The sequence below is a fragment of the Dendropsophus ebraccatus genome, chromosome 15 (genome assembly GCF_027789765.1).
Source record: "Dendropsophus ebraccatus isolate aDenEbr1 chromosome 15, aDenEbr1.pat, whole genome shotgun sequence".
Classification (NCBI taxonomy): Eukaryota; Metazoa; Chordata; class Amphibia; order Anura; family Hylidae; genus Dendropsophus; species Dendropsophus ebraccatus.
Window position 1 is genome coordinate 11928520 of NC_091468.1, and position 25041 is coordinate 11953560.

At 43.9% G+C, this 25041-nt stretch overlaps 1 protein-coding gene across 4 annotated transcripts in view; it reads left to right on the forward strand.

The window, feature by feature from the left end:
* PTPN14 (protein tyrosine phosphatase non-receptor type 14) overlaps positions 1-25041 on the forward strand; it is a 103800-nt gene that overhangs the window by 33895 nt on the left and 44864 nt on the right. For 2 of the 4 annotated variants that reach the window (XM_069954310.1, XM_069954309.1), the window contains one exon: positions 5903-6122. The exons of 1 other annotated variant lie outside the window; for it this stretch is intronic. The gene's annotated coding sequence lies outside the window, so the exon portion shown is untranslated. Of the gene's footprint in view, positions 1-5505; positions 5589-5902; positions 6123-25041 lie in introns of those variants that run through there. One more of the 4 variants, XM_069954308.1, reaches the window with a different exon arrangement.

Here is a 25041-nt window from a genome sequence, read left to right on the forward strand (position 1 = left end):
CTTTCGTCAGGGTTCCCTATCGCCAACGGGACCCGGCAGGGCTGCCCCCTGTCCCCCCTCATCTTTATCTTGACCCTTGAACCTTTCCTCAGACATGTCAGGAACAATGTCAATATTACCGGCATTCGAGTGGGGTCGGTGGACCACAAGGTTGCAGCCTACGCAGACGACTTATTGTTTTTCCTCTCTCAACCTCTTGTCGCCCTGCCTAACCTTCTTTCTGAGCTTTCTCGTTACCAACATCTCTCTAACTACAAAATTAATCTGCAAAAATCGGAAGCGCTAAACCTTTCTCTTCCCCCTGTTGTCGCAACCTCTTTGGAGGCTTCTTTCCCTTTCCGGTGGTCGCGTTCCTCTCTGACATACCTGGGAGTCCAACTTACTCCCGTAATAGCAGACCTTTTTAGAGCCAACTACCTGCCCATGCTCAAGCGTATTGAAGCGGATTTGCTCAAGTGGCACGGGGGTACCTTCACCTGGTTTGGGCGTTGCGCGATATTCAAAATGAATGTCCTGCCGCGCTTGCTGTATCTCTTTCAAGCCCTTCCGGTTACGGTCCCCCTGTCCTACTTCCGCCAACTATCTACACTCCTCACTAAATTTGTCTGGGCACACAAGCAACCTCGCCTTGCCAAATCAGTGCTATACCGCCCGAAAGCAAAGGGAGGTCTGGCTCTTCCTAATCTTTATCAATACTATGCAGCGGCACACCTGACTCGGGTAATTGATTGGCACCGTCACACCACCACTAAGTTGTGGGTTGGCCTGGAAATGGCACTCTCCTCAATCCCATTGTTGGCAGCCCCGTGGATCCCAGCTTCTGCGCGCTTCGTTGGCTCTCATCCCACTATCGCTCCCACACTGAAGATGTGCCATAAGCACCTTTCCACTGGCTTCCTGGCCCCCCATCCCTCACCCCTGTTTCCTATCTTGGGCAACCCTGCCTTCCCGACTAGCTTGGAGGATCCGATCTTCCGAACCTGGTCGTGAGCTGGCACCTTTCGAGCTTCCGCTTTCCTTCAGGGCTCGGCGTGGCGATCCCTTACTGATCTTAGGGACCTCTCTGAGCCGACCCCTCTGGGATTCTGGAGGGCCCTGCAACTTCACCACTTCCTCTCCTCGCTACCGAACCCTTCTGGTTTTGCTCGCCCCTCTACGCACTTCGAAACCCTCTGTTTGGGCTCTGGCTCTCTCAGACACTCCCTCTCTCTTCTTTACAATCTGCCCTCCGGAACAACCGCCACCCCCCTTTCTCACTGCATGGGAGGAAGACTTAGGCATTTCCCTATCGGCGGCCCAGGTTGACAGGGTCTTTACCTGTACCCATTCCAGCTCTATCTCCTCGCGCCTCCAAGAGGCGGGTTATAAACTACTCTCCCGGTGGTATCGGGTCCCCACCCGCCTTCACCGGATGTTTCCGGACGTTTCACCACTGTGCTGGAGAAACTGCGGCGAGGAAGGCACCCTCTTAAACACCGACTGGAATTGCCCCGTATTAGCACCTTTCTGGAGGGAGGTGTGGCGTATCTCCTCTACTTTAACGGACCGCCGGCTCTCCTTCTCTCCGGCGCTTTTTCTCCTGCACATTGCGGATATCCCTCTCAAGTCCTACTGCCGCTCTGTCCTTCGGCACTTGATTAATGCGGCACGAGCCTGTATCCCGGCCCTCTGGCGCCGTCTTGATCCTCCCAGTATAGCCATGTGGATCCGAAAAGTCGAGGATCTCAAGCACCTGGAAGATCTCACGGCCCAGTTGCACGGACACAACGCGAAGTTCTTTCGGACGTGGTTCTATTGGGATCAATTCACCGAGACGGATGAGTACAGGACCCTGCTGGCTCAGTGAGGAGCGACCCTACCTGTCCCCCCCCCCCCTCTCCCCCCCCTTATGTCCTCTTCCTCTTTTTCGTTCTGCCTTTGCTTTCTCATCTTTACCCCTTACTTTAGTGGTCTCCCATAGTGGTTCCCTTGTGGGGCCCCCACCAGAGCAGCTGTATGCCCTGGGCTCTCTGCCCCTCGGGCAAGATCTCCCCTACAGGGAGCTGTGAGGTGTAAAGTGCCTCTCCATATCTATATATATGAGATGTTTCCGTTCTTGGGGTTTAAACAAGTTCGCCCTCTCCTTATCACGGTCCCACCCTTAGGGGCGTGGTGTGTACCCCTGCTTTTGGTTTGTTTGTCTTCATTGTTTTCTGCTGTGGCTTTTATGTGAAATGTTTGAAAAATTTAATAAAATTGAGAATTAAAAAAAAAAAAAAAACACAAATGCATTTGTGCGTGTATTCGTTTTCCTATTTACGTCCATTATAAAGAAATGGATCAAAACGCATCCTTTTTTTTATGGTCAACCACGTTTTTGTGTACGCTAAAAAAAAAAACCTAATGCGCTTTTATACGTTTTTTTTTTTAGATATATAATGAAAGTCAATAGGAAAACAGATCCGAACGGATACACACACACAAATGCATCTGTGTTTTGTTTTGTTTTTTTGCATAAAACTGATGAAAAAAGCAGATTGCAAAACACAGTGTGAACCAAGCCTTTCACAGTCATTTAAAGTGGCGCCATATAATAATAAAGCATTTCTCCGACAGCAGACATTACTGGGAATGAAGCTGCAGTCAGACAGATGTTACATGTCAGTGAATGGAGGAGTGTGCGTTCTCATTCACACAGTTTAGTATTTGCATTACAGTACTGACACAGCATAGCGTGAACATTTAACCCTTAGGGGACACAGCCAGTTTTCATTTTTGCGTTTTCGTTTTTCCCTCCTCGTGTATATAAGGCCATAGCGCCTGCATTTTTCCACCTAGAGACCCAAATGAGCCCTTATTTTTTGCGCAACTAATTGTACTTTGCTAAGGCAGATGTAATTTTTGCCTAAAATGTGCCGGGAAACCAGAAAAAAATTATATGTGTGGTGAAATTGAAAAAAAAAATGTTTTTTTTTTATTTGGGGGGTGGTTGTTTTTACTATGTTCGCCCTGGGGTAAAACTGACTCGTTATATATGTTCCTTAAGTTGTTACGATTACAATGATATGTAACATGTATAACTTTTATTTGATTTGATGGCTTGTAAAAAATTAAAACCTTTTAAAGAAAATATATGTTCCTTAAAATCGCTCCATTCCCAGGGTTATAGCGCTTTTATCCTTTGGTCTATGGGTCTGTGTGAGGTGTCATTTTTTGCGCCATGATATGATCTTTCTATCGGTACCTTGATTGCGCATATATGACTTTTTGATCGCTTTTTATTACAATTATTCTGGATTTGATGCGACCAAAAATGCGCAATTTTGCACTTTGGGATTTTTTTGTGCTGACGCCGTTTACCGTGTGAGATCAGGAATGTGATAAATTAATAGTTTGGGCGATTACGTACGCGGCGATAGCAAACATGTTTGTTTATTAATTTATTTATTTATTTTTATTTATAAAATGGGGAAAGGGGGGTGATTCAGACTTTTATTAGGGGAGGGGATTTTGTGTTATTAAAAATACATTTTTCTTTTACTTTACACATATACTAGAAGCCCCCCTGGGGTTAGGGTTATTCCCCCTGGGCTTAGGGTTATTCCCCCCCTGGGGTTAGGGTTATTTCCCCTGGGGGACTTCTAGTATATGCACTCTGATCTCTCATAGAGATCCATGCAGTATAGTTATACTGCATGAATCCATGAGATCGGTGTTCTATTACTTTTGGCTGCTGCAGCCAAAAGCAATAGAATGCCAAGCCGGGATCAGCGCCATTACGGAGCAGACCCCGGCCCGGGATGGATGCGGGGATCGCCCCCCCGCAATCGCGCCGCAGGGGGGCGATCCCCCCACTAGACCACCAGGCATGTATAACAGCAAGTATTTAGAAGCAGCTGTCAACTTTGACAGCTGCTTCTAAGTACTTAATTAGCGGGCACGGCGATCGGACCGTGCCCGCTAATAGCCGCGAGCCCGGGCTACTCGCGGCACCCGGGATCGCGGCAGTTCAGAGGGTGGTCGCCGCGCGACCCCCCTCTGAACTCCCATAGCGGCACGAGGACGTTCAATAACGTCCTGGTGCAGCTATGGGTTAAACTGTTTCAGAGCTCCTGGCATCATAATGATACATAACGCCTGGAGGTCCGTGAATCCTCCATGAACATACCGTATTCACAAAACATGTGAGGGCCTCCTTAGGGCTGCATCACACTTCTTATGTGCTGGAGGTTCACTCATCTCTTAGCGACGAGGCCGTCATCAAACTATTATTCGGGGATCATGGAACAAGAAGGGAGAACAGGAAGAGACTTGGATTACACATGGCAGACTTTGTTGGATCGGTGCTTTTCCCTGAACCGGCCATACAACACATTTATCACCAAGATCTGCAAGTTAAATATTTTGGTAAATACATCCACTTCTCTGCTGCTCTTTCCCATTCTCATTGTTTAAAGCTAGAGATGAGCGAACTGGATTCGAGTCGATCCGAACCCGAACGATCGGTATTTGATTAGCTGGGGCTGCTGAACTTGGATAAAGCCCTAAGGTTGTCTGGAAAACATGGATACAGCCAATGACTATATCCATGATTTCCACATAGCCTTTATTCAAGTTCAGCAGCCACCGCTAATCAAGTGCCGAACGTTCGGGTTCAGATGGACCCGGTTCGCTCATCTCTATTTACAGCTTCTTGTCTAGGTTATCGACCACCACTCTGCTCCTAGGATAGTGGTCTGGCTGGTATATATAGATAAAATGTAGATGTATATAGCTATAGAGGGACATTTACGAAGACCGCGGGACTTAAATTAAGCCCCTCCCCCTTTTTCCTGGCCGAATTTTCCAAGAGGTGCACGCCTTTTAGTAAGCCCGGCACAACAAATCTTCCCGATTTGTATCATGATAAATCAGGCGCGGAGGAGGCCACACCTCTTTCCCGCCTTTCTGCCCTCCCCCCCCGGCCTGCCCATCAGGTTAATGGGGGACACAACAGCCATACGCCAGAGAGAAGGGGTGAATCTGGATCAACTCGAACCCGAACCCGGTTCACTCATCTCTAAATGCGTTGTATTGTTCCTGTCTGTTACCCCTATCACTTGTATACAATCTGGAATTAAGGGCGCTTTATAAATAAATAATAATAAATGGGATCCCATCGTCTTCTGAACACTTTTACTAGCTAAATTTAATTATTTGCATAAGACTTTTTGGGATTCTTTGAGTTCTGTCCCTAGGTACATGGATAAGCGTTTGAAAGCATGCTCGCCATGGATCCCCCAGATCCCACGTTCCAAATCAGTGTTTGGAGTCTGAATGGGGCCATAGATGCATGCAAATCCACAGCCACATGGCCTGTAATAAAATCTTTTGAAAGCGACATGCACTTTTTTTTTTTTTTTTTTTTTAAGGCGTCAGGGATAAAATGTCACATTGAAGGTAAAACTGCAATATCGCGGAACCTAATCTGCGTTGTTACTCTGTGCACCCCTATAGGGATCCATCCAATGCAATTGCATGTGATGCAAGAGAGTCCATAATCCCAGGATAAGGCATGTTCTTAGAAAGTCAGAGCTTTAACCCCTGAGAGCAATTTCCTGTGTGTGCAGGTTAGTGCTCTACCTCTCCCCTCCAGGAGGGGGGCTGCTCTCTCTATCCCCCTTCCCTTTGATTAATAAGAAAGCAAGTAGATCCCCAGTGGCTGCACATTCCAGGGATTCCAGCAGTGTGATGTAAGAAGGAAGGAGCAGCAGCAATGTCCATCTAATGCACTTCACACCAAGACACATTGTGAGTCCCAGGCAGCAGCAGGCACACCCTCCTCCTCCTCCTCCTCCTCCTCTCCCTCCTCTCCCTCCTCCTGTGACTCAGCCCAGGTTTTGCAGCTCCCTCCTCCTCCTCTTTATTCCTCCTTCTTTTGCAGAGTTTGCAGCCAAACTTTTCAGCTTCCAAAAGACCTGATCCTAGATGGAGATTCTGATGCAGGGGGACGAGGCGTGATCCGCTCAGAGCTGGGGATCTGCTGCAGTCGGAGGGGGATTTATTGTCTGGTGGAGGAGAACTGATTGCATAGTGCAAGGACTCCTCTGGTGTGTTGGATGTAGGAACTGGAGGGAGAAGCATCGGGCTGGAGACTCATGCAGGTAAGTGCAAGTAGGCACATGCCTAGGGCTGCTAGGAAAATGGGGCAACGTGAAATCTTAGGTGATCCCGCACGTCAGGGTGACGGCTGTACGTAACCCCTCCAAATCTGTAAGATTATAAAGCAAAGCTTGTATTGCATTGATTTCTGGGCTGGGATTTTTCTTGTATTCAGAATACGTTTGCAATCATATACGTAGAATATATATACGTCACATCCGTATAGTGTATGAATCTGGACGTTAACGCTATGCGTATATAGTGACCATGTGTGTGAATTGTGTTGCCTAATTTTGGCACCCCAACATGAATGTAAAGTTATAAAGAATGACCCCCAAAGGAAGGAACTGGTTGGATATGTCTTTTTGGGATTCTAACATTGAATGAATCCTGTTCGGTCAGCGCAGCAGAGACGAGTTTGATAGGTGACGCAATGGATGGGGGTATCGCTGTAGGATGACATATTCAGCTCTGCTACATCGGCTTTTATCGCAGATGGGGGAATAATTTGGCTGTTTTGGAAAGGGATGTGTATTGTCGGCAGTGGAGGGGTTAAGTCCCAGACAGCTCATTGTCGCCTGCTGCAGATCTGTGCTAGGACATGTCTGTTCCTCGCATCCCATGATGTGCGTTGTGCCTGGATCTGTACATTGTGTTTACACTGGCAGCCCGCGGCCCGCCCACCGCTTCCACGGCTTTACCTTGTCCTTTGTTAACTATCAGTCAAGTCTGCACTGGTCATGGAGACCCTGCTCCTCATCTGGTTACAACACGCTTCCCATCTTCCCAGCATTCCAATGTCCCTAGTTTGTCGCCTTCCCGTCGCCGTAGGTCACATTCGACAGATTTTTCCATTCAGGAGTCTGGGAAAGATGGGTGACAACTCCTGGAGGAGCCGTGATGGCGGCCATATTGGATGTCAGAGGACACATGGGGAGTAGGGCTCTGTTAACATCTGTCGTGTAGAATAGTGCTTGAATTTTCTTGTCATAATGATTACCACAATCCGACAGATGGCAATGAAAGTTATGTTTCTGGATCGTACCCAGCTTTTCCATACATTGACGGTTTTTCCTTATATACTTCTTATTGCTCTCCAGCCATTGCGGAACTACTAATCCCTGCAAGCATGCTGGGAGTTGTAGTTTAACAACACCTGGAGAGCCATAGGTTAGAAGCCGCTGTGATAACCCTTATTCCTATGAGTGTATATTACTAAACAGATTCCCCATTGTGAAAAGCTGCCGACCTATGTGTCTCCATGGCTACAGACTACAAACAAACCTCTGCGTAGTCTGAGGCAGCAGTTGTTGGAATTTACCAGTATGATATAAAAAACTTTCTCAATCGTGAAGTGACCCCACATACTCTACAAGGAAGGATAAGCGCAACATGTAGTAGATCCTGACCTAACAGATCCTATTCCTGACCTGTGACCTTCTTGATCCACCTGCCCCTTTTTTCCCCCCAAGATGTGTTGGTTATCACACCCGTCCCTTGGTTTGTGGTGATACATCCTCTCCCTGAATCACTGGGTAACTTGTCAGATTTGTCACTCTGCTTCTGTGTCCCCATGACAACACTCCCTGTCCTGATCTGACACATTGACACTGTATGGTTTGAAATGATCATCTCAATCAACGTTTACGTGTGCAACGCCTGGCCATCTTAGCGCTGGCCATAGAGTCCAATGGAGCTGCAGCACTTATGTCTTGCCTGCCACTGCGTTTAACCAGGGGAGACATAGGACCCTTCTTGTTGTAATCTGACTGACAATATTTTGTAGCCAGACTTCTCTATTGTACAGATCCACTGTAGTAACGTACGCTACTTCTACAAGGAGATGTACTATAATGGATGTCCATGTCTGATCTTCTCTTTGTAGAGTTCTTCCTAGAGTTCTACTATAATGGACGTCTGGCCTATAAGTCCTCATGCACATTGACATCCACTTACACTTAGCACTTTAATGTGATTGCCCAAGGGGGCACCTTCTCTAATATAGAGGCATTACAGTAGAAGGGAATGAGTGGGGGGATGTGATAAGGAAGGGTCTTTTTGGGATCGTCGGAAACACTGTTAGACATAGACCAAACCTTATGATCAAAAGTAGAGAAAACACCTCGTGAAATGACTTGCAAAGGGAACACAAAAAAGGAGCAATGGAACGTAGGTGTTAAATGCAAATCTTTGTGAATTGACCACTTGGCTCTTGGCATTTGTCCAGCCCCGGGGCAACATGTGAAGCCATACGTTGACTTCAGCTGGGCCTAGAGAAGGGAGTAACATGTTCTGGAGATAGCAGTGAGGTTTCTAAGGCTTGGCATCTTTGCCTTGGTCCTGGGGGGGGTCTCACCATGATATCCACCGTATTAGCACCTTATAACACAAAACGATGATCAGACTTACTTGACTGACTACTGGACGTTCTGGCCGATAATAGTTTAGTGTAATAGGACATGTTAAGAGGCCGACATGCACAATGTTGGCTGATCATGGTCTTTTATCATGTTGAAAGAGCATGATTTGTGCGACAGTCTGATGCGTGTCACTCCAGAGCAGCGGCAGAAGACCGCCTCTGACTTCAATGGGCAGCCCGAACGATTGAAGGATTGTTTGAGCAGCCCCTCCTGCTGCTCTCTGCGTGTAATAGGACAGGCAGCAAGCTGGGAACAAGGGGGAAGCGAGCGGTCATCTGACAGATGGGCGCTCTTTCACCTATTGTATGTTGTCATCTGTTATAGAGAGGCCTTTAGTAAGATCCGGAAAGGGCGCATTTTGGATGAGATGACGCGCCTTCGTCTTATCAATTTTTTATGGTCACGAGGCCTGCCCATTGTGTCAGTGCAGTTTTATAGTGGTATCCATCCCACTGTGGGTGCCCCTAATAAATATATATATTTATTGAACCCTCTGGGATTCTATTATCCCCTTTGTTTTTTGGGTCCCACAGGTACTAGCATAAGTCCACCCTGCATCTATACAGAATATATGCATGTCCACTTTTAAGGCATCACCCTACCTTACCTATTAGAGAAAAGTTGGCCAGACACACAGATTTCACGTAGAAGGATGGGGCACTGAGTCTGTGTCTGATCGTTGGGTTCTCCTGGAACATAATCCACCGCCAGAGTTGTTAGGCTATACTTTTTTTTTTTTTCTTGGGCACTCACACGATTGGCTGAACCCAGGGGGGGTTCCACTTTAGTGGTGGTGTAGCTATAGGTCAAGGATGGGGAACCTACAGCCCTCCTAAATTTTGAAAAACTACAATTTTCTTGATGCCTGTACACCCCAAGACTCTGAGTTTCCAGGAATGATGGGAATTGTAGTCTTGCAACAGCTTGAGGGCTGCAGGTTCCGCATCCCTGGTATAGGGGGTACAGAGGTAGCCACCGTACCTTTAGAACTGGTACACAACACGATCCAAATGCCTCAGAATTTAATTTTTTTTTATATCTTTTAAAAATTTTTTATAACTACTACAACTACTTTGTTTTATCTGGGGTGGCTCTTAAGTTCTGCAGCTGTGAAAGCCTACAGGGAATTGCAGTAAGACAGCAGCAGTTCGTCTAATCCCGGCTTAAAACAAACACATATTAAGAGCGTTTGTGTATTTAAAAAAAAAACAAAAAACTCCTCTAACATCTGTTTAAATTCAGGTTTTATTACTATCTACAATGACTACAGCGAGCACGAGACCGAAGCTACAATTCAGGGCACCAAACAATGGGCCGTGATGAAAAGGGTCACACAAAGAAAAGAATGAGGTGGAATTTTTTTATTTTTTTTGGTGGAGGTATCTTGCGTTCCTGCGGCTGTGGCACTAAATGCTCTATGACCCTGCTTCTTTATAGTCAGCAGCTAAAGGCCACTGTTTGTCAGAGTTCATCAGCTCCGGAGAGCATGGAATGCATTGTTACGGGAAGTGCTAAACCTACAAGAGTGGGGAAAGAATGTCCCTAAAAAGAAAAAAAAAAAAAGGTTCGAAATTCAGAAACTTCTAAAGACATGGCCTGTTTTCTTTTTGCCGACCCCGAGGGTTGTGAGATCTGTCAACTGTAGGAGAAACCTGTGAAGTCTGGAAACTTGTGTACAAATAATTTTCTCACTTGTCTGTTACATCCTACAACTAATAGTCCGGAAAACAAGGAACTTGTAGGAACATTGCGTAACCAGGAGATCAGGACCCGAGGTGCGTATGGGGGTAAAGTTGGCTGGAGAAGATTTGAGTTGTTAGAGAGCAATCACTGAACATGTGCCATTGACAAGACTAGACTTAGGACGCCAATGCCTAGGTATGACTGCTACCTCTACACCCCCTAAACCTATACCACCAGACAAAAAGAGATCACATATATTTTTTGGTGGTCGAAGACATCAGGTCAACACTGTGGCTGGTGATGGCCTACTATGGTCACACATTGATTGGAGATACCAAGGCCACAACTGGAAGATCAATGGAGAGGTGGCAGACTGCCTCCCCCCCCCCACGCCTATCAGACCTTTATTGTGTATGATATGGATAATAGGACTTTTCAAGATGGGAATTCGTCTTTAACTAGGTAAATGTGGATTGAGTCAAGGTTCATATTACGGTTTGACATAGGAGTATACCTTTAAATATCTGTAGGAGCTAGACCCAGAACCATCCTAAAAAAGATGGGGCTACAGTGTTGCAGCTCCGTCAATGTTGACTGCTACACAGTGGCACTTGCACAGGCTAGACAAGGAGATGCTGCTAGCACCATTTTACGTGCCAGGTGCATGAAAAGACTGGGCAGGGGCTCTGCGGCTGACTCAGCGTTAATCTTTTCCCTTGTATCGGATTGGAGCGCTGGGGGCAGGACCGTCGCCCCCCCCCCCATTGTCACCATATCTCCTCTTTGACACTGAGAGTTGGCGGGCCTGCCCCCCAGTGCTCCGAGCTGATGCAAGGGAAAAGACTAAATCTGAGTGTGGAAACCGGGTGGCCTTTCCAAAAGAGGACCTCGCCCCTGGGATCCCCACGCTGGCTAATGTAAAAACAAAAAAGCAATGTACCTGATGGTACATTTGCTTTAAGAGGTAAGTGGTAAAAATTCCATTTGGGGCATATAGATGGGTCTGTTAGCAAAAAGCATCTCCTGACCAGGTGGACCAGACCCATCCATGTTTCTCTCTAAAGAACCTTTTAGTTAAGTGGCCAGTAAGTCATCGTCTTTTTTTAAAGGGGAAACGTATGTTCAGATTGCCCGAGGTTCATGGGGGTCAAGACGTAGGGTGAATAGCTGATTTGTGAAATGACCCATTGTTAGACGAGGTTCCATCAGTGTCATGTCGTTTTATATTCTTGACCACAACTCAACCCTCTTCCTAGCTATTATGTGGATTGGCTGAGGACCAGGATCCTCCATTCTAGTAATCGGTCAGCAGCCAAGTCATTGCCAATACCCCTTTAATATTTAGTATACCTGCCATTTGGTTACAGCCCATACCCCATCTTCTTGTTGTGTTGCGACAATGCTTCATCCAGAAAAACATCACTGTTTTATAACAATGGTGATGCCGTCACCATGGCCCCCACCGTAAGTGACATCATATAAAAATTAGGAGGAAATCGACCTTTAAGAGCTGTGAAGCAATGACCCCTGTCTCCAAGGCCTGGAGAACCCCCCCCCCCCATCTAAAGGTTCATGTTACATCTACTGATATAGTATCTCTGCCTCCCTGATGTCCTTATCTCTTAGTCATTGCAAAGTAGAAAATATTCCCATGATGGATCCTGGAAAAAATGTGCCGGGTCATAACACAGGGAGGTTGTTTTGAGAGCGGCAGGTGCTTATCTTCACACGTTTCGAGCCTTTCTGGTTCCAGCGAAGCATTTCACTATCATGCTCCACTTCCTGAGCCCGGGTCCGTGGCCGCTCACCTTCTTATTGTTACAGGTCACTATCCAGCCTGTACACTAATCTAGGAGGGATCCAGGGCGGATTTTCACTCTGGAAAAACTGAGTAACGAATATCCGGAGCCCGGTTCTCAGCGTGGGGACGCAGTGTTTAATTTGTAGGTGGAAGGAAAAGCTTAAGATAAGAAGGCTTAAATTTCGCCTCTGGAGACCCCCACTGAGGCTAACAGGAACCATGGCGGCTCTGAAGATCTTTTATTTTCAGAGATTTTTCATTTTGAGATGTTTTTTATTTTTATTTTTTTTTTCAATCAAGATTTTGGGTTTTCCAGGACTTCAGGGCTGTATTCGTACTTCTATCAGATCTGACAATGCTGCGCTATTCTTCCCTTGACAACTGCAGCTTCATGGACTCCATCATAAGTCAGTGGGTCTATTGGTGTCCAATTTAGAGATGAGCAAATTTATACTACCCAGAAAGCAAATCGCTTAGTTAGCTCGGCAATCTGCTTATCAGCCTGCTGCCTTGGAAGTACGCACCGCTCTGTGCCGCTTCGCCGGGGGTGCCTGGAAAAAGCTGGATCCAGTCCTGATAGAAGTTTTCCAAGACTGTATCCAGCTTTTCCAGACACCTGCTGGAGCGGCATGGACTTCAAAGGCAGCAGGCTGATAAGTAGATTGCCGAGCTAAGGGTCCATTTACACAGAAAGATTATCTGACAGATTATCTGCCAAAGGTTTCAAGCCAAAGCCAAAAATGGATTTGAAAAGAGGAGAAATCTCAGGCTTTCCTTTATGACCTGATCTCTGTTTATAGTCAGTTTCTGGCTTTGGCTTCAAATCTTTGGCAGATAATCTGTCAGATAATCTTTCTGTGTAAACGCACCCTAACGAAGCGGAATGCCCAATAGATTTAAAGAAATCAATCAAAAAATTGAAAAGCTAAATTAATAATTGATTCATAATATTTGAATCAGAATAGTTTAAATGGGTAATATTGGGGGGGGGGGGGTTGTTTGACAGGTAAAATAAAAAAAATAAATTGTCAATAAGGGAGAAGTCTGGCGTTTTTTAAAACCCAGCATCCTGAAGGGAAAGAGGGAAATTGATCACAATTACTAACATCCTTCTCCCCGTGCCCGTCACTGAGTGGTCAGTCCATCAGCTGGGGTGTGACATGGGCACCCTGGAGATCCTGGAGCCTGGTGGGGTCCCAAGGCCGCTCACCAAGGGCACGAGGAGAGGGCCGATGCCCAATAACACAATAAACAAGCGCCGATCTGCTAGATCGTTACCGATGTCCTTGCAGCCCTTGCTAAACTGGTCATACATTACCTATCCTGGGTCCAGGGCTCCTCTTGCTCCTCTTCTCCCTGGGTCCAGCGCTGCAGCTTCAGCCAATCATTGGCCGCAGCGGTCCCGGCCTGTGATTGGCTGAGCGGCCTGTCAGCTAAGACAGGCCGCTCTGAAGCTGCAGCGCACGGGAGTCGGGGAGAAGAGGAGCCCTGGACCCAGGATAGATAATGTATTTGTTTTGCAATTCGTCAGCCGCCGGCCGCACACCGCTATTACACGTAGCGGTGCACGGTCGGTGGCTGACAATTATAGGTCAGAACCTAGCTCAACGATCAGCCGATGACAACGATCATCGGCTGATCGTTGTGTTTATTACACGGAACGATAATCGGCCGGATAGGGCCAATTATCATTCCGTTGTAATAGTACCCTTAGTAATTGTGATCGATTTTCCCCTCCCCCTGCAGGATGCTGGCTTTTAAAAAACACTGGAATTCTCCTTTAAATAATTTAGTTACAACTACAGGTTTTTGTGTAACTGAATACAGTTATAATTTAATAATTATTATTTAGAAGTGAAATTATGTGATGTGAAATCAGGAGTTGGATCAGATTTTTATTTTGTAAGTAAAGGTAGAATGAGTTTTTTTTGTTGGATCGGAAGGTTTGACAAGTTTTATCCTGCGGGAGTCCGGAGCTCTGAGTGCTGAGGATTGGTTTATTATAAACAGTTTGGTCGCTGCCAGTAAAAGTTTTATTTTTAATCTTAAATGGAAAAAACTCTTAAAGATCCTAACCTCTGGAGGCCAGGTGGGTGTGGGTGGGGTGGGGGGTTAGAGGTGACACTTGCTTTTAGCAACCAATTGGAATCCATCTTTCATTTTGTTGGAGGACTTTAGAAAGTATTAGATCTAATGTGATCTGTTTTTATGGGCTACCTTGTATTCTCCAGCTAAAGTTCTGTTAAAGCAGTGCCACCCCCTGTGTACAGGTTGTGTGTGGTATTACAACTCATCCCTATTTACTTCAGTGAAACTGAATTGCATTACCACAAGCCACCTGGAGGACAGGGTTGGTGCTGTTTCTATAAGAAAGCAGCTACCTTTTAAGCTAAGAGTTTTCTTTTCAGTCTGACACAGTGCTCTCTGCTGCCACCTCTGTCCATGTCAGGAACTGTCCAGAGCAGGAGAGGTTTTCTATGGGGATTTGCTGCTGCTCTGGACAGTTCCTGACATGGACAGAGGTGGCAGCAGAGAGCACTGTGTCAGAGTGGAAAAAATACACCACTTCCTGCAGGACATACAGCAGCGGATAAGTACTGGAAGACTGGAGATTTTTAAGTGGATGTAAACTACAAATCTCTGGCACTTTATGGGACCAGTTGATTTAACTCCTTTCATTGGATAACGCTCTTTCCTGGTCATGTGATGGACACATAGGTGCGGAGCTCCTCCCAAGACACAACAGTTCTGATTACAGTAAGGAGTCGTTCTTACTCATGACCAGGACAAAGCTTTATCCACTGTAAGAAGGTAAGTGACAGCAAGCAGAGATCTTGAACACTGTGATCCTTGGATGCAGACATTATATGGAATTTTTCTTTAGATAAAGAATAACCATTATTTGCAGAATCTGGAGTGCCGCCATGATGTGGAGGAGGCGCTCTGTAGATGGGGGATAAGATTTTGCACCCTTGTTGTTGTGTTTTTTATTCGGTATATAATGGCCGCCATGTGGTATTGTTGTATGCAGCACGTGCGGCGGGGAGATAAGAGGCCGCCGCCGCCTCTCGGCTCACCTCAGATTTATTGCCGCACTCCATTTCCTGAACGCTGATCGGATGACATTCCTACTTTTCCAAACTACTGAGCTGTTAAACAATACTGTGTCACATTTCACCTCAAGACTTCTGGCAGCGTCTCCTTTGTTCATGAGGGCTCCTGGTTATCTCACTCTGGCAACACACAGATTTTATGTTAAACAGGAAAGAAAACGAGACCCTGAGGCTGGAAGACCCCCGATAGAAACATAGAAGATTGTCAGCAGAAAAAGCCCCCCTGCTCCATCTAGTCGGCCCATATATTATTTCCCTTCTTATTACCTTAAGGGATATATATATACCAGGCAGGTTACATTCACTTATTGTAGATTTACCAACCACATCTGCTGGAAGGTTGTTCCAAGCATCTACTAAGTAATATTTTTCTCGCGTTGCTTGTGATGTTTCCCCCAGTAACCTCTCACTGTGTCCTCTTGTTCTTGAGTTGAGTTTCTTACCTCCTGAACCTTATTATCATACATAAAGCTTTGGATCATGTCCCCCTTTCCCTTCTTTCCTCCAGACTATACAGATTTTACATCCTTTCCTCATATCTTTTATCCTTCACACCCTCCACCGTCTTTCTAGCCGTCTTTGGATCCGTTCTATTCTATCAATATCTTTCTGTAGATGAAGTCGCCAGAACTGGACACAATATTCCAGATGTGATGTCACTAGAGCTGTATACAGCAGGAGCACAGTCTCCTCTTCCTACTGGTTATACCTCTAGCTATACAGCCCATCATACCATTATTTATATATATACAGCCCAGTATACCATTATATATACAGCCCAGCATACCATTATATACAGCCCTGCATACCATTATTTATATATATATATATATATATATATATAAAACCTACTGGTTATACCTCTAGCTATACAGCCCATCATACCATTATTTATATATATATACAGCCCAGCATACCATTATATATACAGCCCAGTATGCCATTATATATACAGCCCAGCATATCATTATATATATATATATATATATATATATATATATATATATATACAGCCCAGCATACCATAATATATACAGCCCAGCGTATCATTATATATATATTTCCATACCATTACATATACAGCCCAGCATACCATTATATATGTATATACAGCCTAGCATACCATTATATATCACATTATACAGGTAGCACTAGTCCGAGTGCCAGCAGGGACGGCTCTGACCAAAAGCCACGTAGTTATCTCAAGGAATTCCCCACAGCAGTCTTGTAGATCAAACAAAGTGATTTATTCCATTTTCAAAATTGGCAAAATAACAGCGCGACACAGCAAAAGTGAGTCTGATGCCACTATATATACAGCCCAGCATACCAATATATATATATATATATATATATATATATACATATATATATATATATATAACAGCCCAGAATATCATAATAATAATAAAAAAAAAAAATATATATATATATATAGTATATACAGCCCAGCTTATTATTGTATATACAGCCCAGTGCACGATTTGCTTTCCCCGCTGCGTGCCTACATTGATGACACATATATCGCGGATCTGTGAAGTGGCCCAAGGTTGTGTTCACAGGGTATTTTGAGGCTCAAAATATACTTGTCTTACAAGCAAAAAAACTTCTTGGAGTTTTTTTTTTTTTTTTGTGGAATGTGTCTTGTGTGTGTTAGGGTCATTTTATGCCATTTATGTCATTGTGTGCAATTTTCTAGTTTCTAAGTAATTATGTGAAGACGAAAAAATATTTTTGATCAGAAACAATTTTTTTTTGTTACTTTTTAAAGCATTTTATTCATATAAGCTTTTTTTTTTCTTTTTTGGGGGGAGGCACATTTTATTTGCAAGTCATTTCTTTGCTTGAATTTCACCTTCACGAAAATACACTTAAATGCCTAAAAAAAACTAAAAAAACCCTGATGTTTTGTGACATAAGCCAGCCTAAAACAAGTACTGTTTCATGGTCGTTTAGGTTTCGATATATAATTTACTTTACTTTTTGTGAGCAATCGCGTCTTTGCTGAAAATTTGCAATTTTTCCTATGTTTTCAGTTCCTTTGAGCTATGGTCCGGTAAAGCCGATCAAACATAGACACTAATAGACGTAATTTGGAGTATTCCGCCAATCCACGGTATACGTCATGGGGACCTTACTATACGATTAATGGAAGCATACCCAGATGGTTTCCTTGCACCATCAATAGTAGCTTGAAACATTAATAGGAATATAAATAACTTCCCCAGTTCCCAATACTTGGACATGGTGTTTACTACGCCGACCAGGTACTGCATAGAAAGTATCGGGATGCTCAGGATTCTACTTTCTAGTTTCCAGCTCCGTATTATAATCTCTTCTGTTATTGCTTTGTTTTCTCCTGGTTTTGCGGTTGGAATATTTGCATGCCAGACATAACTTTCTCTACTAATCACGAGCAAGCGCAAAGGTGGAATCTTTTCTTCACCGGAGTCCTGAAAGACTCTATTCTTTAGCCATAAATCCATCCAAATCCTGTGTGAAATGCTCACCAAGGACTTGAGTTGCTCTTTAGAGAAACAGATGTTACACCTGGAGGATCAAGGGTCCGCCTTGCTGCCCCGGTTATGTTGGGTATCGGTTATGTTGGGTATCATGATGGAGCATGCTAGGAATCGGAGCCTCGTGGATTCGCAGGTTGCTCAGAAATGTCGTATTTTCCATGATACTATGAGACGTAGCATTTAATTAGGTAATAGACCAGAAAATTCATAGATACTGGGGATCCACTGGACTCACAATCGCCTTTAGCACCAAACCTGGGTGGATCTCGGATCTCTGACAGTGGCTTCTCGTGTAGTTATTCTGGCTCCTTCAGGGTCTGATGTTCTGTCCCTTCCTGATGTAGACCTTTCCATCATTCCAGAAGGGCTAAACTGATCCAATTGTCATATTTTAGGATCCTGTTCATGTAACAACTTAGTTGTGTTCTAATCCGGTAATGCTGACAACTCGTCCATAGATGTCCTGTATGGAGACACTGCACTAGGTGTCTACAAAACCAAAACGGAAGCATTGGTGGTGGATTGTTTCTGTCTAGAAAATATTCTGTGCTTTTCTTGTGAAATCACTGCTGATGGTTTGTTACACTGTATGGGCCTGTTTACACTATGGAATCCGCGCAGATAACCTCCAGCGGATTCTGGACACTTGACCCCCGCCACCCCCTGCGCTCCTGCTTGGAGATCTGCCGGTCCCATAGACTCCATTCCATTCAGGCATATTCTGCCGTCCACCCAAAAAAGAATTAGAAGATTGTCGGCAGAAAAAGACCACTGGGTCCATCAAGTCTGCCCTTTTAGTATGTTCTTTCTTATTATCTTAGAATAGATGTATGTTTATCCCAAAAAAGTAAAAACATAAAAAAAGAAAAACTGGTAACTGTTCCGTAGAGCTTTAGGTGGCACACTTAACACTGGTGAGGAGCCAATCTTTTATATCCGCTAAATCTACGTGAATCAGGACTCTTAAAGTTGGCAATTGTCTGGAGTATTCAGATGTTGCCAATCGCTACACAGGAGTTTAGTCTGGAATTAGTGCGACCACAAAATCCCAAGTCTTTAAGAAGAATGTATGAATGCTCCTAGCAGATGGCATACTGTAAGATCGAGAGAAGGCGCTTGGAAACCCGAAAGGGTAGACAATGGTCTGGGAAGATTTGAAACTTAAAAGTTATTTAAAATGTTAAATATTTGGGTCCATATAGTGTCCTCATCTATGTCTTCCTGGAAAACTAAGGCTATGCTCTCCTCCATCATCATGGTGCTCCTATCTACAGCCTCTCATCTCTGTCTTCCTCGTACACTAGGTCTATCCCTTTCTTCATCACCATAGTGTTCTTCTCTACAGCATCCAGGTCCATATAGTGTCCACATCTGTCTTCCTGGAACACTGGGGCTGTTGTCTTCTCCATCACCTTAGTAAGTGCTCCTCTCTGAAGCCTCCGGGTCCATATTGTGTCCACACTTCAGTCTTTCTAAAACACGAGGGCTATGGTCTCCTCCATTACTAAAGAGTTCCTCTCTACAGCCTCCAGGACCATATAGTGTCCACATCTCTGTCTTCCTGGAACACGAGGGCTATCGTCTCCTCCATCACCCTAGTGCTCCTCTCTACAGCCTCCGTGTCCTTATAGTATTTGCATATTTATCTTCCTGTAACACTGAGGCTGTTGTCTTCTCCATCACCTTAGTGCTCCTCTTTGCAGCCTCCAGGGCCATATGGTATCCACACTTCAGTCTTCCTATAACACGAGGGCTATCGTCTCCTCCATCACCAAAGTGTTCCTCTCTACAGCCTCCAGGACCATGTAGTGTTTGCAACTCAGTAACTCTGAGAAACAATGTGTTCCAGGAAGACAAATGGCACAATGGCCCGCTGAAGGAGGCCGCTGCTAAGAATAGAAGGACTTGGTGTGTACAATGGTTAGAGAGGTGGTACATGTCACCATAACATCCACATGATGCCAGGGCACAAGGTCTCCAGCAGAACATAGCCCGTCACACTGCCTCCACCATCTTGTCATCTTCCCATAGGGTATCCTGGTGCTATTTTTTCCCCAGGCACCTGCTCACCTCGCCATCCACTGATCAGACCAAGTCGTCTTCCATTACTTCATTCTCATGTGACCATTGCAGACACTTTGGCAGTAGACAGCAGTCAGCATGGGCTCTTTGACCAGTCTTTCGGTACCCAGCCCCATCCACTTGCAATGCCCTGTGTGATATGATGCTTTTCTATCATAGCCAGCAGGAAGTTTTTCAGCACTTTGTAGGTCTCTTCTGAGAACAAGGTGGGTTAGCCATCATTCCCAGTGCATTTCGGTGGAGCTTAAGTCTCTATTACATGGGACGAAGGAGAGGAGCAAACGAGCTCTGTCAGAGCTCGCTTGCTCTTTCCCCGCTCGCTGCCGCCGCTATTGCTTGCTTCAGCAGCGAGCAGATGAGTGCGGGCTGCCCGGGTGATCACTTGATCGTCCGGACAGTCCATGGCAGATAGCAGCGGTCTGCTTCCGCTGCTCCTATTCCATGGAGCGACGGCAGCAGATCGCTGCTATATTAGTCGTTTGTCTTACAACACGTTGAAAGGAAAAGGACAGCAACGATCAGCCGACATCGTTCATGTCGGCTGGTTGTTGCCTTCTGGTACACAAGACGATTATCGGCCGATATCAGCCAAATACGGATGATAATAGTCTCGTGTAATAGGGCCTTTAGGCTTCCATGATCCCGTCTCTGAACATCGGTCGTCCTTCCTTGGACACTTTTGGTCAATAGTAACTACTACATACCGGGGACACCACACAAGATCGGCCATTCTGGAGACACTCTGACTCTAGACGATCACAATTTGCCCCCAATAAAGTCGCTCGGATCCTTACACTTGTTTATAATAAATAATAATAAAAGAAAAACCCTCCCACTCTCAGAAGTCGTTGTACTTATCTAACTGAAGTCTTAAAGGAAAACATGGGGGGTTCTTATACTGTTGTGTAACACATGGAATGTAAACCTGATTCACTCCGCTAAGAGATTACTAATACATTCCTGCAGCCGGTATCATATCAAGTGTCTGAAAATATGAATATGGACTATGTCAGGCTCTTAAGAGACCAGACTTCACAGGTATATTTGAGTGTATACTGCATGAGTCATGTATGAGAGGAAAGAGGGAACGTGTCGGTGAAAAACTGTGATTTTAGAGTTGTCAGCAGACAAAAGAAATCGTACAAACAACACGTTTCGAGTATATTACCCTCTTCATCAGGTCTATGTGACAAGTCTCCTGAAATCGTATTGTCCATTTATTTTTCAAATATTTGTTTACTTTCGACTCCTTGCCCACAGCAGGTATAGGACGATTTTAGGTTTGCACCACCAGAATTGCTGTTTTTCCCAGATTTAGTCCTTCTTTTCTTGTTGCAACTTACCAATTCATAAGGAACTTTGGTTAGTGAAGACGACGTCCCTGGGATATTGGATCGTTGTGAGGTCTACGATGTCATTACTTTTATAGCATGACCCAGTGAGGTGAGCATGGATTCCCCACTTTACCATCTCCCCCCAATCTTTGTCTGTAGCAGAACAGGGTACGTCTCTGCTGTTTTAGATATGTAGGACTAGAGGCGACATTGGGTTTCAGGCCAGGTTTTGGTTCTTGAAGCATCAAGTATGAATCGAATCAGTTAGGCTAGGTTCACACTGCGTTTTTGCAGTCCGTTAAATGCATGGGTCTCCAAACTGTTGCAATACTACATTTCCCATCATACCTGGACAGCCAAATCCAAAGCTTTAGCTGTCTGGGCATGATGGGAATTGTGGTTTTCTAACAGCTGGAGAGCCGCAGTTTGGAGACCCATGGTTTAACATATACATTTTATGGAAAAAACGGATCCAATTGTGTGTCATCCGTTTGGATCCGTTTTTCCCATTGACTTCCATTATAAAAAAGAACGTATTGAAACGGATGTTTTTTTTTTTTTTAATGGAAACAAAAGTAGTGTTGACTACGTTTTTCTGTCCGTTAAAAGTAACAAATTAAAAACGGATACGTTGAACGGATGGGAAAAACGCAGTGGAAGGCAGCTTTAGGGTCCTATTACAGTTTATAACAATGATAAACGATCGCAAACAAGATTGTTTATCGTTAACCTAAAATCGTTCACCATATTACACAGAACGATGGTTGTTAGTTCAGATCATTATTGCGATCGTTATTATGATCTTTTACTCCATCTGATCCCAGAAAAACAGTGAACAATGTGTAATTACACTGAACGATTAGTGAAAAAATGCGGAACTTGAGCGAACGAACGTGGAATTACAGTAAGCGGTTAGCGAAACATTAACGATAACTTTAGGTTCCGATCTAAATCAACGACCTACGAACGATTTTTCGATCATTGTCTGCAATTACACAGAACGATTATCGTTTAAATTCGAACGATATAACGATTTTTCGCAGGATAATCGTCCCGTGTAATAGGGCCCTTAGTCATAGTATTTTTTTTTTTTTTTTTCATGGACAGCCAGTGGTAGCCAGCATGGCTGCCATTACAGTTTCCATCATGTTATTGAGTCCTGAGTGATTAATCTATAAAGCTTTAGGGGGTTCAGAATTAGGAGTTACATCTATGACCTGGTAACTGATGGGGGGACGAAGACCACTCTAGATTGGGACAATTCAGGTCCAGTAGATTCAAGTTAATTTTTTGGCAGCAACATGAAGGATTGAAATTTTTTTTATCATTCTTTATGTAGGACTTAAAAGTTTGGTTACCACCAAAAAGCAAAATAGTTAAGATGTTAAGAATTGAACATTTTTGACTGAGAACTTTTTTTTTTTTTTCTTTCAAGTAAAACTTTTTTTTTTCTTGTTTCGTTAATAATCTCTCAAACCTGGGGGGGGGGGGGAGTAGATTAGCCCCTCTTAAGCACTCTTGTTCCACCAGACCAATCAAAAATGGCTGAATCACTTCAAAGAAACTTTCTTCTCGACATTTCATAAATCTTACTTCTAAGTATCGGGCTCCGACGGCCAAGTTTCTCCCTGTCAGCCCACACTGTGGGTAGCACAAGCCTGTTTTTGTCTGTACTATGTGCACTGAGGGGCTGTGTATTTAAGATATTTCTGTGAGGGAGTGCTCCGGCTTTGAAAAGGATTCCAAAATTTCCCTTGTACTTGGTTAAGATCTTGTGCTTGATACTTTTGACTGAAAAAAAAACCTTCGACTTCAAGAGGCCCAACAAGTCTTTTCATGTCTTTCTTTGCCGTTTCTTATTTACAGTGTGAAGCTGTATTGTTCTCCTTGGTATTTGGTGGTTAAAGACTTCTGTTTGTCTTTTGTCATTTCAAGTAATTTGGAAGTCGATCTGATAAGAAGAACGTGTTGGAATCTTAGACTTTGTCCGTCAAAAGTTTCAGGTGTTTGATTTAAAAGTTACAGAAAATTGTTAGAGATTTTACAGAAAAAACTTTTAGTTTTGTAGCTATTATTAAATTATATTATGCCCTTCAATTTGTACACTGGCCTATGTGATGTAGGTGCAATTTTTTGTTCCCCTTGTACTTTACTTATTTTATATTTTTTGTATTACTTTTAAAAACAACAAAAGGAATCTTAATTACTTGGGAATATGGTGGAAATGTTGAGCATTATTTACTGGTTAAGGTTAGTGGGGGGGATTGTATGTTTTTGTTTTAGTATTTTTTGAGTAAAATTCCTTTTTTTTCTTTTTGTTAGCTGGTTTTACCTTTTTAACGATTAACGACTAATGATAAACGATCGCAAACGAGATTGTTTATCGTTAACCTAAAATCGTTCACCATATTACACAGAACGATGGTCGTTAGATACGATCGTTATCACGATCCTTATTGCGATCGTTTATTCCTTCTGATCGAAGGAAATCAATGGGCAATGTGCAATTACACTGAACGATTAGTGAAAAAATGCGGAATTACAGCGAATGAATGGGGAATTACAGCGGACGGTTAACAATAATTTTAGGTTCAGATCTAAATCAACGACATACGAACGATTTTTTGATCGTTGCCTGCAATTACACAAAACGATTATCGTTTAAATTCGAACGATATAACGATTTTGCGCACGATAATCGCCCCGTGTAATAGGGCCCTTACGGTATGTCCAATCTGTGTCTGAGTTGGGGTGTGTTTGGAGGATATCCACCTATTCAGTGCTTTTGTTCTCGATGGAGAAAAGCTGATGCCAGAAAAACCACTTGCAACAAAAAAAAAAAACACTTGACCAAGTACCTGACAACTTACAGTATAAGGCTGGGTTCACACTACGTATATTTCAGTCAGTATTGTGGTCCTCATATTGCAACCAAAACCAGGAGTGGATTAAAAACACAGAAAGGCTCTGTTCACACAATGTTGAAATTTAGTGGATGGCCGCCATTTAATGGCAAATATTTGCTGTTATTTTAGAGCAATGGCTGTTATATTGAAATAATGGCCGTTATTTACCGTTATATGGCGGCCATCCACTCAATTTCAACATTGTGTGAACAGAGCCTTTCTGTGTTTTTAATCCACTCCTGGTTTTGGTTGCAATACTGACTGAAATATACTGACTGAAATATACATATACTGACTGAAATATACATAGTGTGAATGCAGCCTTAGGCTGGGTTCACACTATGTATATTTGAGGCTGTATTTGGTCCTCATGTCAGGTCCTCATAGCAACCAAAACCAGGAGTGGATTGAAAACACAGAAAGGATCTGTTCACACAATGTTGAAATTGAGTGGATGGCCGCCATATAACAGTAAATAACGGCCATTATTTCAATACCACAGCCGTTGTTTTAAAATAACAGCAAATATTTGCCATTAAATGATGGCCATCCACTCAATTACAACATTATGTGAACAGAGCCTTTCTGTGTTTTCAATCCACTCGTGGTTTTGGTTGCTATACAGCCTCACAAATACAGCCTCAAATATACATAGTGTGAACCCAGCCTTAGGCTGCGTTCACACTACGTATATTTCAGTCAGTATTGCAACCAAAACCAGGAGTGGATTAAAAACACAGAAAGGATCTGTTCACACAATGTTGAAATTGAGAGGATGGCCGCCATATAACAGTAAATAACGGCCATTATTTCAATACAACAGCCGTTGTTCTAAAATAACCAGCAAATATTTGCCATTAAATGGCGGCCATCCACTCAATTTCAACATTGTGTGAACAGAGCCTTTCTGTGTTTTTAATCCACTCCTGGTTTTGGTTGCAATATGAGGACCATAATACTGACTGAAATATACTGACTGAAATATACGTAGTGTGAACGCAGCCTAGGGCTGGGTTCACGCTACGTATATTTCAGTCAGTATTGTGGTCCTCATATAGCA